The sequence below is a fragment of the Ooceraea biroi genome, chromosome 11 (genome assembly GCF_003672135.1).
Source record: "Ooceraea biroi isolate clonal line C1 chromosome 11, Obir_v5.4, whole genome shotgun sequence".
Lineage (NCBI taxonomy): Eukaryota > Metazoa > Arthropoda > Insecta > Hymenoptera > Formicidae > Ooceraea > Ooceraea biroi.
The window spans coordinates 4513987-4530264 of NC_039516.1; the positions used below are offsets into that span (position 1 = coordinate 4513987).

The window sequence follows — 16278 nt, forward strand, 5'->3', positions numbered from 1 at the left end:
ATTCTTTGCGACTTCTCACAAACGACAAAACTAATTTATTTCGATAAAGCGAGATTATAAAACGTATATATAGACACATATTTTCTGCAATTGGTCTAATAAACAGGTACAAACGCCGAGTGGACGTACATACGTCATAATACGAGTAATAATGCATAATAATCTACTTATGCACGATCATTGTGTTACCTTTAATCACATGCGTTCTGAAGCGTCTATTCTTGTACGTGACATAATTGACGGTTCTATCACGTTTAAAAAATCGGTTAAATCTAATCACACATTTTTCCGAGTCTCCTGATGGGTAAATCAGGTCTCAAGATATCGTCAACCCTTGCATATAATATACCATACACGTGCCGTGCGAGAACGCCTTTATCATAGTGGCCCACTGAACGCGCGAATCTTTGCCATGGGGCAGTCGTGATAACAACTGCTCGTTTCCCCCGGAAATGCGGCGGGCGCGGGGAGGTGCATTCGGTGGCGAGAAATATTAACAGCGTCCCCGAGTATTATCGCTTCCGTGCGCGGCTGCGAAAAAGCGTTCGGGGTTTTCTCGTGGCCTCTCGATCGCGCATTAGCGCTCCAGGTCACGCGCTCGAAAACGAGATTTGGCGGCGTAAGTTAGGGCTCCTTCCGCTTCCTCGGGAGCACTGCGAATTTGCTCTTTGAGAAAAAAGGAGGAGGAAAAAGCGACGGAGGGGCTCGCGCACGTTCGCGTATCCCAGTAATGGCGTTATCGGAGATGCACGCGGCGCGGCCAGGGATCGTTAGGGTGCACCATGGAACGGAGCGCGGACGCGCGCGTCGACCCACGCATGTGCCGCACGCGGGTTCAAATATTTGAATGCCCCTCTTCGTCGCGTGGGCCACGAATGCCAGAAAAGAGCCGTGCCCCAGTTAATGGCATTACGACTTTAGAATGCTCTCGGGCAAATTGCATTTGCCAGGCGGGCGGCTGGCCAGCCTGCGTCGGCCAGGCACCAAACGATATAATAACATAACTCGCTGATATCGAATGAAATTGCGGCGGAGTGCGCGTAGACGCACGTTTAATAATTAAAGTACCAGTGCGCTAAGTGGATCGATAATTTAGTGTTCCGCACACCGCGAGCTCTCGCTTTTCTCCCTCGCTCCCATTCACGGTTTTTCCTTGCTTTTCGATGGTCCACGGGTATCGTTTCAACGGAATTAGAGCGCGCGCGCCTTTGTCGAGGATCGCCTGGCGCGCGCGCAACCCTATGGACCTACGCTGAAATTTTCCCGGGAGGCAGGGAATATTATTTGAGAGACGTTTTAGCGGCGCGCATGCATCCCGCGGCTGTCCGGGGCAAATATTTTACTCTGTCCTTTCGACGAGACCGGGAGGGCCGCGCGTCCGTTTTCACAAAATTTCCCCGCTTTACTTGCAACCACCGTATCACGCTCGTGCGATTCTTTTTTTTATTTTCGGTCGACCCGAACTCGAATTAAGGGACGCCACGTGCGCGCCCAAAACGGTACCTTTGGCGCACCTGCGACAAATCGCCGATGTGTATCACTCGTACGCTCAAAATCATTTCAGTTGCGACATAGTTGACCCCGGGGCTTACGATATCGTCGTGGGAATGTTCCTGCGTTTCGAATGCGTTTTTCGTGATCAAGAGAAGAATTTAGCATGTATCGCGTTAAAATAAAAGAGACGCAGAAATAACGGGAGAGTGGCATAACGATTGCTCAGGCAATGGAACAGGATTTGACAGGAAATTAAACAGCTCATCATTTTAATCACTTGTATCTTTCACTTTTTTTATTTTCCATTTAAAACTTTACAGTCGCTTATTAACATATAAGAGATTCATTAGGACCGGAAGTGCGGCTTCGAGAGCTTTATCACATTACGAATGCAGCTAGGGCCACGCCTTAAGCTAGTCGACTTCGTTCGATGCCACAACAATAACTCGACATACCGGTTGTCCATTACGGTGTATCAGAATATTTCAACTCATAACGAAATTGGTTTCTTCTTTCTTTGTCCGCATCGTTAAAATTCGAGTGCATAATTTATTCTCCCTGGGGAATATCGATCGCAACAAGGAACAGTTCTCTCGGAATGCTCCAATTTTCGGAAGGAGTTTCGTAAACTTTCTCCTCTCTCTGTTATTTCAACCTGATTACCTCAACCAAACCGCTCATTTATTTCCACTGTAATGTGATAATGTAATACAATAATCACTGTTTTCGTATTTTATTTAATTATTATTGTTCTTTATGTAAGATAATACGCACGTGATACTAGTTATTTCTGCCACATGTTGATTGCGCACAGCAGTTTCGGATGTTGCAAAAACGCCCAAGTACGCACCTTACCATACGGCCTCATCTTTTTGCGTCTGCCCACGAGAGACGGTACAAGCGGAGGCGCCGGTGCATCAATCAGCTCTCGGAGGAAGAGCCGCTAATTGCACCATCCGCTGTATCTTGATCAATCGAACGTGGGGCGCTGGAATTAATTAGAACGATGACGTGCTCGCGCGCGCGCGCGCGCTCACGGCGAGCCAATGTAGCGCCCGGGCGCGATAGAAGTCGTCGATTCGTTGTACGAGGTAGATACCCTATCTTAAGTGAGTAGTTTCCCTTCGCTCCGGGATCAAAAACGAAGAAATGCCGGCCGAGATAAAACGAGCAAATTGCCCCGCCGGCCGCGCGCGCGAGCCTATCGCTTGGAACGACTTTCCTGACAGTTAAGAAGTGTGATTCCAAAATGCATTTGCCGGACTCAGAGCGATAACTAATTTCCCCGATAGCAAAGCCGTGTAAGCGCGCGAGCTGCTCCTCGATCGCGAAACGGAGTGCTCCTTGGCTCGCGATCGCGAATCGGGAAATCCAATACTGTAACAACGATACTCGCAGCAGCTGCTGTCGAAGCACGAAGAGATTGACGCGATGAAGAAGACGCTGAAGCGGCAATCTCGCAAACGCCAGTCTCGCTTAAAGCGAATCACTTTTCCTCGCCTCGAAGATTATCTGGATCTTTCTTGCTTACGTGCGATTATATCGTACAATTATGTGATACAAATACGCCAGCGCGCGCGGAATGCATTTTCTCATGTAAATCAATCAACCGGCCGTCAGAAATAATAACAAACCCGTCTTGCGGAGTGTGCTCGTCGTTTCAAGATTAATTACGCGCGCATCGCCGGCAACGCGACAATCGCCGGCAAATCGATTTCTTGTTCCGAAAGTCTATTACGCTCTTGCGATACTTTTTGGCGGCGCCACCCCGGCCTCCTCCCAATCCTCCGTTCGCATAGATAATGTTCGATGATTTATAACGCGTTACGACACGGACGCGCTGCGGAGATCCGTCGAGAGAGAGAGAGAGAAAGAAAGTCATCGCTCGTTAAAGGTACACGCAACGCTAAATAACATCGATCGATGATAGCGGGCAAAAAATAAATAATAATGTCATCGTGAATGCACGCACCGAATGCGCCCCGCATTGATTAAAAAATATAAACGAGCTCGGGATCCGCGCGCGCACATCGATTTCTGTGGCAATTACACCACCGAGAGATCTCCGACACGCCGATTTTCGACAGTCATCGTCGCATCACACCACGGAATCACGAGTTATTCCGTATTAAGTGCCCATTCTATGACCCTCATCCCTCCTCGTTCACTTCTCGTTCTCCCCCGGTTCCTTGACTCTCTTTCTCACTCCCCCGCTTTCTCTCTTTCTCCCTTCCGCGCGCACCTACCTTATTTGGGCTGATTGCACCACAACGGCCATCAAGCACCGAGACCTGGCGCGACTCCGTCACTTCCAAATCCTGACAGGACGAAGAAGTACATTGTACAACGGCCGCCAAAAAGAGGATCTTATCTGCAGTATCGTGTTTTCGGAGCGTAGGGGCGTAACACCACGTAACGCTCCTCGTGTGTCGCAACTTGCGCGCGTCTCGGAGTTGCCACACGGCACAACTTCGAAATTTCCTATAATTATTGATAGCAACGACATAACGTTGCGACATAATGCGCTGACGCGGCAAGTAAAGCCTCAACGGCGTAGCGAAGCGTGGTGAAGCAAGGATCATCCGCACCGTATCGCCCCATTTAAAAGCGGTCGACAATTAAATAGCTTTTCACCGCGGCAAAAAGCGGCAAATACAGTATTTTTGTGGAAAGGATTGTCCGCCGAAAAAACCTCAATGTACTATATTAGGGCTAATGCACGTGAAAGCATGTTGTTTACATGAGAATTACCGAGTACAAAGCATGGATGCAAATATCATTTATTTTATAATCTCCATCAAACGCGCGAGTAAAATGTTACCTAAAAAATTTGTTCTCGTAAAATATTTACTTGTTTCCAATTATTATGTGAAATCGATCGATCGACTATAAATTATCGAAATTAAGTCGCGCGACGCATTTGTCCAATATCGTGATTTCACTCAGTACATAAAACGTTACGAATGTATCTCGAACTCGCGGAGATACAAAAGGGCGGAGAGATCGTTAAAGATACAGGGCGGGCTACCCTTCGCGAGAAGCGGCCCTTACAATAGGAACAACGAGAGTGACGTGGAAAATCAATATTGAAAGATAAACAGGCCATAAATCTGAATTGTTCCGCAAGTCAATCAAGTCTGCTGACAGCGGAAGTGCATAATAAAATAAAGCTACCAAAGTTAAGTGCTCATCAAGTGTCTAATAAATGTACAAATATGTTCGCGTTGGATTGTAATCAGGTCTGCGGCCGGTTTAAATCGTAATAGCGTCTTGTAAATCATCGCGTCACGTATCAAAGTACAAAAAGCCGTACTTTTGTCGTAAACTCGTCATAATTCCATCCCGTAAGTTCGACGGCGTCAGATCGAGCGATTAGATACGGAACGAGGATGAGCCGCGTGGTTAATGCCGGGAAATTGCACGTTAGTGCACGTATACGGCCTACGTAAGTGTATACGTGTACATGGAGCCCTAATAAAGATGAGTGACGACGCTTAATTAGTATTAGCTTAAAAGATAGCTCGCGTTCTGCCATATATGAGTGCGTTAACCGTAAGCACTGACAATAAATGTCCCGGAGAATTTAGTTGTCAGAGATAAAGGATGCTAATGGCGCAAGCGCGCAACATTTATGCAGGCAATGATATCAACCGAGTGTTCCGAGTGGTTTATTATTATGGCACGTTTGTATTGCGCTCTCTCCGCCGTTAAAATGCACGGCGGTGTCAGGACGACGGGGCGGGAGAGGATGGCAGGAGAGAAGAGGGAAAAAAGGGCGGCTGGAAATTTCTCGGCGTTTTGCAGGCGCTCCATGTACTTTTCCGCTGGAAAATTCATCAGTGACTAATAGCACTTCGAAAAGCGGACACAACGTCTCATTAAAAGCTCAAATATCGCTCGGGTGATGGTCGATGATGAAAATTCTAAAAGCCGTTCATTACGGTTTGGACGGTACTTGTACGGGTAATTTAGCCGCATGCGACTATGAAATATGCGCGATATGGCACGGCAATCTTTCTCGCGATATATGTAATCAATTTACCAGAGCGACATTACAGGTAATGGACGCTTCTCACTTTTTCACGCATTACGTGAATCGTATACAGCGATCGATTATTAATTACGGCGGACGTCGGAAAATCGACGAAACTAATTTACGGGACAGCTCGAGCGTGCCGAAACGTATCGAAACATAATTCTGAGAGACCGTCATGAGCGCGGTGCACAAAGGCTCGCGTTATTAGCTTGGAAATGCAAAGGCGACGCTTAATTCGCAAAAAAAGAAAGATCTCTCGTCTCTAGACGTATTCCTGTCAAGTGTGCTCCGGTAAGTATCGTCACGAGGAGGTATCGCGCCAGTTGCCGAAGACAAGGGACGCGAGGGCTGAATCGAAGGTGAAGGACCGACGGGATGTTCCCTGAATAAAACGGTCCATTTGCCAAGGGCTAAGGGTAAGGGCACGGGCGAAGGGTAAATATGCAAGGGCCCTCGTCGTTCGTCCACAAGGGAGAGACCGAGCGTAAGAGGCAGAGAGGAAGAGAGAGCGAGAGAGAAAGAGAAGCGGAGAAACGTGGCGAAACTTACTTCCGTGGCTTATGGCTCTAACCCGCGGTTGTGTTATTGCAGGCAGTCTCGACTTACTCAAGAAATATTACCGAGGGCGTGCACATTCTTCGAAATTACTCGGGACACGACAAATTTCATCCCTGGGATTCGGTCGTCTAACACGGGCAACGTTATCAACTGCACCTTAAATCTATCTCAGCTAAATTACCGTGAATGAAGTTATAAATAGAGATTTTTCCTGTGATTGCGTTATTTTCATTACACAACTCATTAGCTCCCCAAGAGCTAAAATGTCTCTGGGCTTTCGTGCTGAAAGAAAAAAGGGGAACGTTGATAAGTGTTGTAACTTTTTATATTAACATTGTGAATACTAATTTTGAAATACTCCTGCAATTAATTCGCTTTTAAAGATTTAAAATTGTTTTAAAAGCTTACTTTCAGAAATACTGCGTATAAACGAGTATACATTATTAATTGTGTTTAGATTGCGTCGAGAGTTGCATTTAATTGTGTTTAGATTGCCTTCAGAGTTGTATTTATAATAAACAGTTAATGAATAAGTAAACGAATGAATAAATGAATTATATAAAAAGAAGTCATACATTATCGTGTTACAGAGCATTGGCTTGTTACATTTACATATTGATCGTGATGTAAAATAAACGAGTGTAACAGGAAGTCAGGTCACCGCGAGTCTTCGGTTAAAGCGCTTTATTGATAATGCACATATGCTGGAACGAGATTTCAATCTTGAATACAGATCGATCATATGAAGTACCATAGAGCAGGTAGTTTTACAACTCGTGTTTTACACTTAACTGTCAAGCGTGACCCCGAGGCTGACTTCGAACCGCACATTACTGCTCGGTTGTGTGTGAATATTGAAACTTTATCTTCAATCTGCTGAAATATTATTAGTGACAAGCACATACATGAAAAAAAACGATCACGTTCTCCGCAAACAACCATCAACATGGAGCATTGTGCTCGATGACAAAACGCATTTTTCCATACCCGTTTATACACAGTTGTACACAGGCTTGCAAGATATTTTTTTCCCATAGAGAGGACGTGATTCGATTTCATGCGAGTTGGAAATCCGCGAATTGTCCGCAACTTTAAACGAATCATGACATTCAATTTATTCTGTCCATAAAAAGGAAGGAAAAAACGTTTTTGCAACGAGTTATTTTCCAGCGAGTGTATAAGCAGAAATTGAAGCTAAATTAAAGCAGTTAGCGCTCTCGCATGAGAATTCTGCTTGGAAAAAAATTGTGGGCTTTCTCACGGCTAAAGTGAGTCTCGCCGAAAAGCGCGCGTGAAGGGAACGCTCTCTTGATCATCGTTGAAAAGCCTGACCCAATAATAAAAGAAGAGCTGGGTGGTATCTGGACCACCCTCGAATGAGACACGTGTCCTTCATTTCCGCCATATAGACTAGATTGTTCAGGCGAGTATAATCATATTAAAAAGACTAACTTGAAATTTTGCACACTAGTCTTCACGCGTAATTGCATGTAATTGTCACAAAATTAATAATAGATTAAAATAACTCTTAGATGTAATTTGATAATCCTAGCACTGTTTTAATCATACTCAAAAATTAAAAAATTTTCCAATTACAACTAAAACAATTGCACCGTTTTAGAACACATATCTATTCATTTTATTAATCCGTTTTATCATTTCATTGCTGAAAGCTTACGTATTACAAGTTATTCGTTCACGATTCGTATCGACGAGCTTAAGAAACTTGGATCTCTCGCGCGCGTTTTGCAACACACGAAATCCAAAGGAAATAACTGCACACGAAAGGAAGATTACCGCTCGCGGGCGCAACCGAGTGCTGGATCGTTTCCTCGCAGTGGCATTTTCCGCGAGTACCAGCCTCATGGAATTAGATCTATTCAGGGAGGCATCGATAGAGGCAAGTCTGGTGTATCCACTCGAGTAGAGTCCCAAGCGCAGTGGAAGCCGAAAAGCCGGGTGGCGCGCGGTCCCCCATAGTCCGTGTCTAATCCGAGTTCGTTTCGCCCGCTCACGGGGCATCTCCCATGAAGGTTGTCCTTTTGCCTGTTCATCCTAGATCGCAAGAACCGCACCGTCCGCTCGGCTCGCAGATCGCAGACCGTTCGCGTCGTCGCAATGTCTGTCGATTCCTTATAGCCAGTCTCGAGAAATCACGCCGCCGACAGCAAAAAGCAGCAGCTGCTGATTTTATTGACGATCCATCGAAATGCTTAGATGCGCTCGAATAATCGAAATGGATGTCCAGAAAGAGAGGGAAAATGGTTAAGATATGTTTACCTTTCTTTTTTAATTATTATTAAAAACATTTTTATAGCATTACTGCGATCTCACCTGCACGTTAAATTGGACTAAAATTAAATTTTTGACAAGGTGCTAATGTAAATGTAAATTCTTTTCAATTATTACGCAGTTATATTTGTAATTTTATAATAGAATTATATTTTATACAATTGAATAAGATTTATCATTTTGCCATCATATCCCTTTTCTTTGCTAATTTAGAAAGTATCAACTTTATTAATTTTCTGCCAGCACGTTATAACATCCTATGTGTGGAGTCATCTGGATAACATTGTTCGCTTAAAGCGATTCTTCCGCTGAAATTTATTCCGCGGCACGTTTCCGCGTTTTCTCTGATACCAACTGACGAGCTCTGTTACAAGATGACGCCCAACAGGCGGTTTAGCGTGCGTAATATTCTCGCTCGATGTACTTAACGGCGACTCTCTATCCCTCGATATCGCTAATGAGAAAAAGAAACCAGCTAGCTAAACGTAAATGAATTTTATCATCGGCACGGTGCTCGCGCACGATCGATAACCACCTGAGGGCAAGTGCAAACACCTTCGTAAGCGCGCACACGACACGACGTCGACCTAGCCACGACTATCCGGAAACGCGTGAAAAGCCTGAGCAACTTTCGAGAAGACCATATAATCGACTCACTGTCAAAAAATTCGAAGAGCAAATAAGAGGCGCCCGGAGATGCCTCGCCGTCGTTCTCGTCGCCGTCTCCTGTTAGCACGAGCCGAACCCTTCGACCTTTCTCCGCGGCAGGAGTGCCGTAAGAACCTTACCGCTACAAAATATTTGGCCGACGTGCCATCGGCCCGTATTTGCTCGGCTTAATTTTGAGCGCGCGCGAAGAAATACTCGGCCCTTGCGAACGCGAATCCGTCGGCTTCCGCGTCGACGTGACGAGATGAGATGAAACGGGACCAGCGGCCGAGAGAATCCCCGTGTGGGAAAAACGTGAACGATTCGTCAGGGATAGCGGCCAACACGTGTTCCGGTCCGTGACCAATTTAACCGGATACTCCAGGCGTAGGGGCCGCCTCTTATGAACCACCCTCTACCAATCCTGCCCCGTACGCACCAAGAAACGTCAGATGCACGCGTGCATCTGGATCATTGTCGGCGAGATCTGTGGAGGAGGAAATCGCTTCGGAACTCGTGCACCGTGACAACGTTACGCTGGTGAATTCAAGATCCGCCGCCGGTTCTGTTCGGATATTTCGTCATTTGATCGATTGATTCCTTCGAATTCGATTTTTGATGCCTGGGTAGTACATAAATAAATCTTTTAAATATTACTACTATTAATCTGGTATTAATACGCGATATGAAAAGCAATTGATCAGATATTAACGTTTCACCTGATTCTTTTAGTACGGTTGCTTTTCTCAAGATAGAAATAATATAAGTATTAATATCAGACAGAAGAAAATATGTCGATCTAAATTATATTTTCTAGAACTTTATTCTTCGAAATATTTCATCTCATTTATTAACATGTTTCGTGTCATGCACAAATGTACATTTTCTACGAGCAGTTATTTTAAATAAAGCGATGACTTTATCAGTCACCGTTCTCAACGTATTGATTATTTAAAGACATTCTGAAAAGTACTCGATGACGTGTCCTAGATAGGCCACGTGATGATTTATGGAAACAACGTGCACGTGTACTATATCTTCCGCGTAACGTCCTTTTAAGAAACTGATCTGCAAGTTTTGAAACACATCAAACATTAAACGTTACGGCGAAGTAACGTAAGACGAACGAGGTGGAGAACGAAGACGCGTAACAGAGACCGACGCATTCGTGATAAATAACGTTGTCTTCCGGCTAATGACTGCAACCGCTGAAATAATCGCATGCACGAGATCGCGGAGCGTGAGAATACAGCGGTTTCTGCGTTCCGCAGGATTATTCCGCAGCACGTATTCGCCTCTCGATGGTACCGGCTCATAAACTTTGATTCCATAAACGCACCCGAACTGCTATTGCGTCGTTGGCTCTGATTTAATAGAGGCTAATGGATAGGGGTGGTTCGCTGGCTGGGTGGTCTTGTCGCAGGACTTTGTTTAATTATGACATATGGCCCGTGTGAGTTCGCCTTTCCTGTAATTCAGGCGCGCCTCGTGCTGAACGCACAAAGAGATTCTTCGAGAACTCGTCGCAATCGTAATTTCGATAAATATAATCACGGTGACCGCGGAAGCGAAAAAAATGAAGAAGAAAAAACGAGAAGAAAAGAATACGATACAATAAAAAAGATTGTATGAAAAGCGAGATCGTGAGAAGGAAGACACGTCACTTCATGGTGTTTCTCGAATCGTTACTCGAGTCGATGTCGAAAACCACCAAACGAATAAAAGACGTTATAATGGCCTACTCGTGTTCCGAGAAATATTTAACTGCATTCCTGCGTCTAATTGTAACCGTCAGCTGATTCACTGACGGCAAATCGATTTGGCGGTTAAGCACTTCGCGTCAAGCCAATCACGCGCTCGTTTCCGCTGAAAACAGCACTGGTAGCAGGGTTAGTCATAGTACATTTATCCGACGTGTAAGCCCCGTCACCGATTAAATCACCGCGAGTGATTTTCGCGTCGGGCAACTCGTTACAATCCGCTCGTTGCTGGGTCATAAAGTGGTAGAAAGCGCCGCTGGAAGACGATGAAATGAATAAAAACTTGGAACCGCGCGTTCATGCTTGATTCAAGCAGGGTAGCTGCTTTATATGGCAATGGTATCCGAATAACAATTACATGAAGAATTATCTGTTGACCTAGATAATAGAAGAACGTCTGACGGTCTGACGCATCGTTGTTGAATATATCGATTATACATTAAAGAGAGAAAAACTCGAATTTTTACTTGTCTATTAATTACAGCTGACATGACGTAATGCAGTGTAATATTTCACAGCTTGAGATAGAAGAAGATTTATTTATCAGATATTTTCTCCTCAGCATGTGTATCAGTATATGATAGTGTACAATACAATTTATAAATTTTTATGAGGATAGAGAGATGGACACAAAAATAACTGCTGACACAAAGAACTGGGACTTAGCACAAGGATTTTGACTGGCAAGACCATCGTCGAGAAATTTGAAGAACGGTTAACGGCGCGTCATGCGAAGCAAATCGCAGCCTGGTGTGGATACCTCGAAACCGTGACGATTAGGGTTCCCGGTGACTTCGGGACACGAGAAAAGCAGGAAAAGAAGCAAGCTGCGGTTCGAGAAATGCTGTTAAATGCGCGTGACGGCCTTCGAGCTCGGCAATACCGCGCCGCACGACAAAGGCGAACTCTCGCAGCTCTCGTGGTTTTCGAGTTATTGCAGAAAGACTCATAAAAGCGCTGGACCCGCGAAAGCGATTCGAGAGACATGTCGCTCGTCAATCGGGCGGGCGTGAAGGGCGAAAAATCCAAGATATAATCTAATAACCGAGTGAACAAAAATCGTCCGATGAAGCACGTCACGTAAAGGCCAATTTATTCATCGACGGAGGCGCGAAGATTCGACGCAGATTCGCTGATGCAACGAAAGGAAGTCAATGGTGCTGCCGCTGCCGTCGCCGTCATGGAACCGTGACGCCTCGCAGCTGAGTCGAGGAGGATCGGAGTAATCGAGAAGACGGCAAGAAAGCGCGCAACGGACGCCGGCGATCATGGAGGCCGGAACGCAAACCGGGACCCCGCGCTCTGGGAAGTCTCGGTGAACTGCTTTCTCCGATTTGAGGAACGACAGCCGCGACGCGATCGGTCTGACAAAAAGTCTGCCCGTTTAATACCGCTGGCGCGAGAACGACGTTCCCAGGACGACGCCGTCGTGACTCAGACGCGAGGCGTAGGTGGGTCCGGCTGCTCCGAAGCGAGCAAGAAAAAGCGCGAGGGAATGGCTGAAATCTTAACTGGGATCCCGAGAATCTCATCGCGCAAACTTGATTGCGTCGAAAGAGCTGAGAGCAGGTCGTCACGCTGCAACGACGCGACTTATTCTTCCTGAAAAATAAATTAGCTCGCGTCTGAGTTTTATTAAAAAATAAAAATCCTACTGTATTCGCTAGAGAGTCTTGTGCTTCTTTATTTAAACTAATTGATAGAATCCGGATTGTAGTCGCATATCAACAATTTCATACAATTTTTCCATAAAGTGCATTTATCATTTCTACTTTTGTGACAGAAATAGATCGGATCTCGCTTGATCTTAAATACAAAATTATTTTATTCATTTGTAGTATTAAAAAAAAACTAATCTCTTTCAATATGAACCACTTTATCGCGCGAATTATTTTCAAAGCTTTTATTAAAGTCTCGCTGCTGTAAAGTCTTTTGAATTTAACATAGTGGACACGGACAAAATTGTTATATAAATTTATACTCAACAGAGATACAAAGATGTATTAAACCTAATAATATATTAAACTTATAAATAGAAAAAACAGAGAACCATGTCAGACACGATATTTACAGATAATGTTACGTACCGAGAACAACATTAAAAGCATGTACCGCGTGACTACATAGAAGGTGATGGAAAGTATCACAAAGTAATAAAGATTTATCTGGGAGAGAAAATGAAAGAATGCCAGAGGGGAGTGTTTTTGCAAATGAATTATTCCCGTGCCTCGGAGCGACGACGTCTCAGCGCTACCGTGCGCTTAATGATTTTTCCCCGATGCCCGCTCTCCTACTCGCAACGCGAATTCCGCAGCATCTTATACGCCGAGAGCCAAGCAAGCCAGTAAAGAAGGCATCCTACGAACGGAGTAAAAACGCGTGACGTACCTGCGATCTACCTATGCCGCAGGGGACCACCCGCACGCAACCTGCGTCACCTTCTTTTCTTTGCCCCCTTTCTCTCCCCTCCCCCGAACATCTTCTTCTCCTCCCCTTTTTCCTCCACTTCTTCCACCGGGGAGCGTTTCCTCGCCCCCGGTCTCGGCCCACTGCCCCCTTTGCGGCCTGCGCATCAAAGCCCCATGGATTTATGTGTCGACCGGACTTTACAAATGGACGTACCCTTTCCCGTTTCCGGAGCGTGGCGTTGCACGCGGTCGTCTTCGCGACGGTGCCATTTGCTGCTGGCGGAATAAAAAAAAACAACTTGACGCAGAATGCACACACCGGATGACGTTCTGCATAAATTCATGCGGAATGAAATTGTTTCTAGCTCCTCGCGCGTGTTACAACAACCATAAGGCAAGTAATGGAAATCGGAAGTACTTAATTCTTAAATTAAAATCATGATCTTAATATATTTAAGTAACGAATTAAATAATTGAGATTAATAATGTTACCAAATTATTAAATTACATTTTTATTGAAGGAGAAATGGTTTCATATTTCTTCCGCAATGCAAACAATTGCACTGCCACCCACCTTCTTGAATATTGCACTAAACATGGTTATGCGAGAGTGTTTTATATGGCACACATTTCGAACACGTTTCGACTTCCGTCCGCCATTAGAAAATAAAGCGACGTAAGATCTCGTAACGCTTTTCGAATAATTTCGCTCGTTACAATTTCGCGGAGTTTAATTTCACACCCAGCCAACAAATATCCATGGCACAGCTGTTTTTGACAAATCCAGTAATCATATTTCATCCCCCGATACTCTCGGGGGGGACGGCCATCTACTATGAGTATTCAGCGTTTCCGAACGACAGGGACATATTTTTGCGCGGCAAATTTCAACGGCGATTTTTTTCAGCACGAACAACGGATGTACGCGTGGCGTCAGGAATGCGTAGCCATATAAAATTGCTTCAATGTTGAACATAAATTTGAGCCTAAATTCTTTAAAAAAAACTGTAATTTGTATATACACATGTATACATGAGATATTTTTGTAATTCTTCAATTTAATGACACGTAATAAAGAATAAGATAGAAATATATAATACAATATTTTTCAAAATTTAAATAATCATTTCTGGCACATTTGAGCAAGATTCACTAAAGTTTGAGAAAAATTCAGAAAAGTTCCTCAATGTTAAGCAACTTCGAATGTACAAACGTCTAATCGTGATCCTTTCTTCTTTGTACGTTCGAGTCTCCCCATACAATAGCACGACCGAAATGTGAAAAGCGGCGGTGCCGCATTAAACCCATTAGTATTCCCGATAGTGAGAGGAAGTTTCAGGAGGAGGTCGCCACCCGAAACCCCATTGTCCTTTGTTAAGATTTAAGCAAGTAGGTAGCGGTGTGTGCGCGACGTGATAAATTTTGATTACGTGGTCGAGACTTCCGAAGGGGTTGAAGGACCGCGCGTGCGCGCCCTCGTGGCCCGAGATAATTGGAATCGAAGAAGGAAAATACCTAAGCTCGTCACGTAACCTGACACAGTCAAAGGAGTCGCTGCGACTTGAGCGGCATTCACACAGCGGGGGTGGTCCGAGCGGAGGGAGAAAGTTCGTGGTAAAAGTCAAAAGGCATTAGCCACAAAAAGCCCGGAAGGGAAGTCCTTCCGAAGCCATGACTCTACCGCTTACAATTAGAAAGCGGATTAGCGTATAATGGGCTTTCCCCTCTGGCTACCAAACGCAGCAGTTTAAGCCTTCTAATATGGAATACACACATGTGTACACACGCGCGGGGGAGAAAAATTCGCCTTTCTACACGAGGAATCAAACACAATCAGACTTCCGCCGTTACTGATTTCTGCAACGAATGCCGAATAAAGACCGAGTATTTCTTTACATTCGCTCAGTTCAAGTGCAGTTCAAGTCGCGGTAATGCATCTCTTCGCGGATCGTGTATCGTATCCCGCGGGTGAACGGAAACGCGGAAGAAGAAAATCTACGGAAGAGATCGGACATGTCGCAACTTCGAGAATTCTGAATAATCAAGGAGGAAGTTTTTGCGCATCCGCTTTGCGTATTCATCGAAACATTTTCCATGGCATTCTTGTCGCACAGCCAAGACTAAGAGAAATATTATGATACTCTGTCCCCGACGGACGGTATCTCGTACAACAATGGTATCTTCTTCCTTTGCCGAGCGACTTGAATTACGAATATGAAGGATCACAGAGACGCAGTCTCGCAGTCGGGACGCGGAGCCGGCACATCGAAAGGAAAAAATCCCCCCCCCCCCCCCGCGCGTGGAACACGTCAAAGTCCACGCGGTGCGGCGCAAAGAAAATTAATTAACACTCTTTGAATCTCCGAGCGTGTTCGTTCTTTCAGAGACACGCTCGGTCGTTCCGCGACGTCGCGCGTCGGGGACGCGGCAGCTGCAGCAGCGAACGACTACGTGCTCGAGCGTGTCTGTGTTACGGACGCGAGTAGAGATTTAAAGCGGAAGGAATCGGACGATGAGTCGGAAAAATATTCGTTCCTTCGAACCGATCGAGCGACGAATTTGTTCACCGGAAGAGAAACGAGGAAGATGCGAGAGAGAACGAGCTTTAATCGCTCGCGCAGATCGATCGACTTTGCGACCAACGGTGCGGACGGCTCTCGACGAGCTTTTCCGGAACGGAGATCGATCGGCGGCTCTTTTAGGTCGGCGAACTTTCGTTTTCTATCGGGCGTCGTTTCTTCCGCGCCGTTGAGAGCCGAATGCACGACGCCGACCGGAGGCTGGGGATAATGCTCGGGGATCGTTGGTACCGGGAAGGGAAGACGGTGATCACTAGCCATTTTCTCTCCGCCTCGACAAGCCATTCCGCTCTCAGCGCCGGCGACTATAACAGCGATCTCCACTATGCGCTTTCGTTTTTTCCTTTTTCCGTCCCTCTTTTTTTTCCTTTCATTATACCGGACCGACCGCGGCGGTGCCCGCAGCGTCCCCGCGTCCTCCTCTGCAACCCGGAGTAAAAAGCCGTTAACGCGCGATGTGCACTCCGCGCATTTACACGGAGCGCCATTGTCGAGTGCTGTTT

At 45.6% G+C, this 16278-nt stretch overlaps 1 long non-coding RNA gene across 3 annotated transcripts in view; it reads right to left on the reverse strand.

Annotated features, from left to right (window-relative positions):
• Nucleotides 1–1761: 1761 nt before the first annotated feature.
• The window catches only part of LOC105275902, a 162332-nt gene continuing 147815 nt past the window's right edge, over nucleotides 1762–16278 (reverse strand). The window contains exons 3-5 of one of the 3 annotated variants that reach the window (XR_003407279.1): nucleotides 3741–3812; nucleotides 2269–2459; nucleotides 1762–2184 (exon numbers count right to left, since the gene is read on the reverse strand). This is a non-coding gene — a long non-coding RNA (uncharacterized LOC105275902). Of the gene's footprint in view, nucleotides 2185–2268; nucleotides 3813–16278 lie in introns of all 3 variants that reach the window. The other 2 variants (XR_002193034.2, XR_002193033.2) reach the window with 2 other exon arrangements.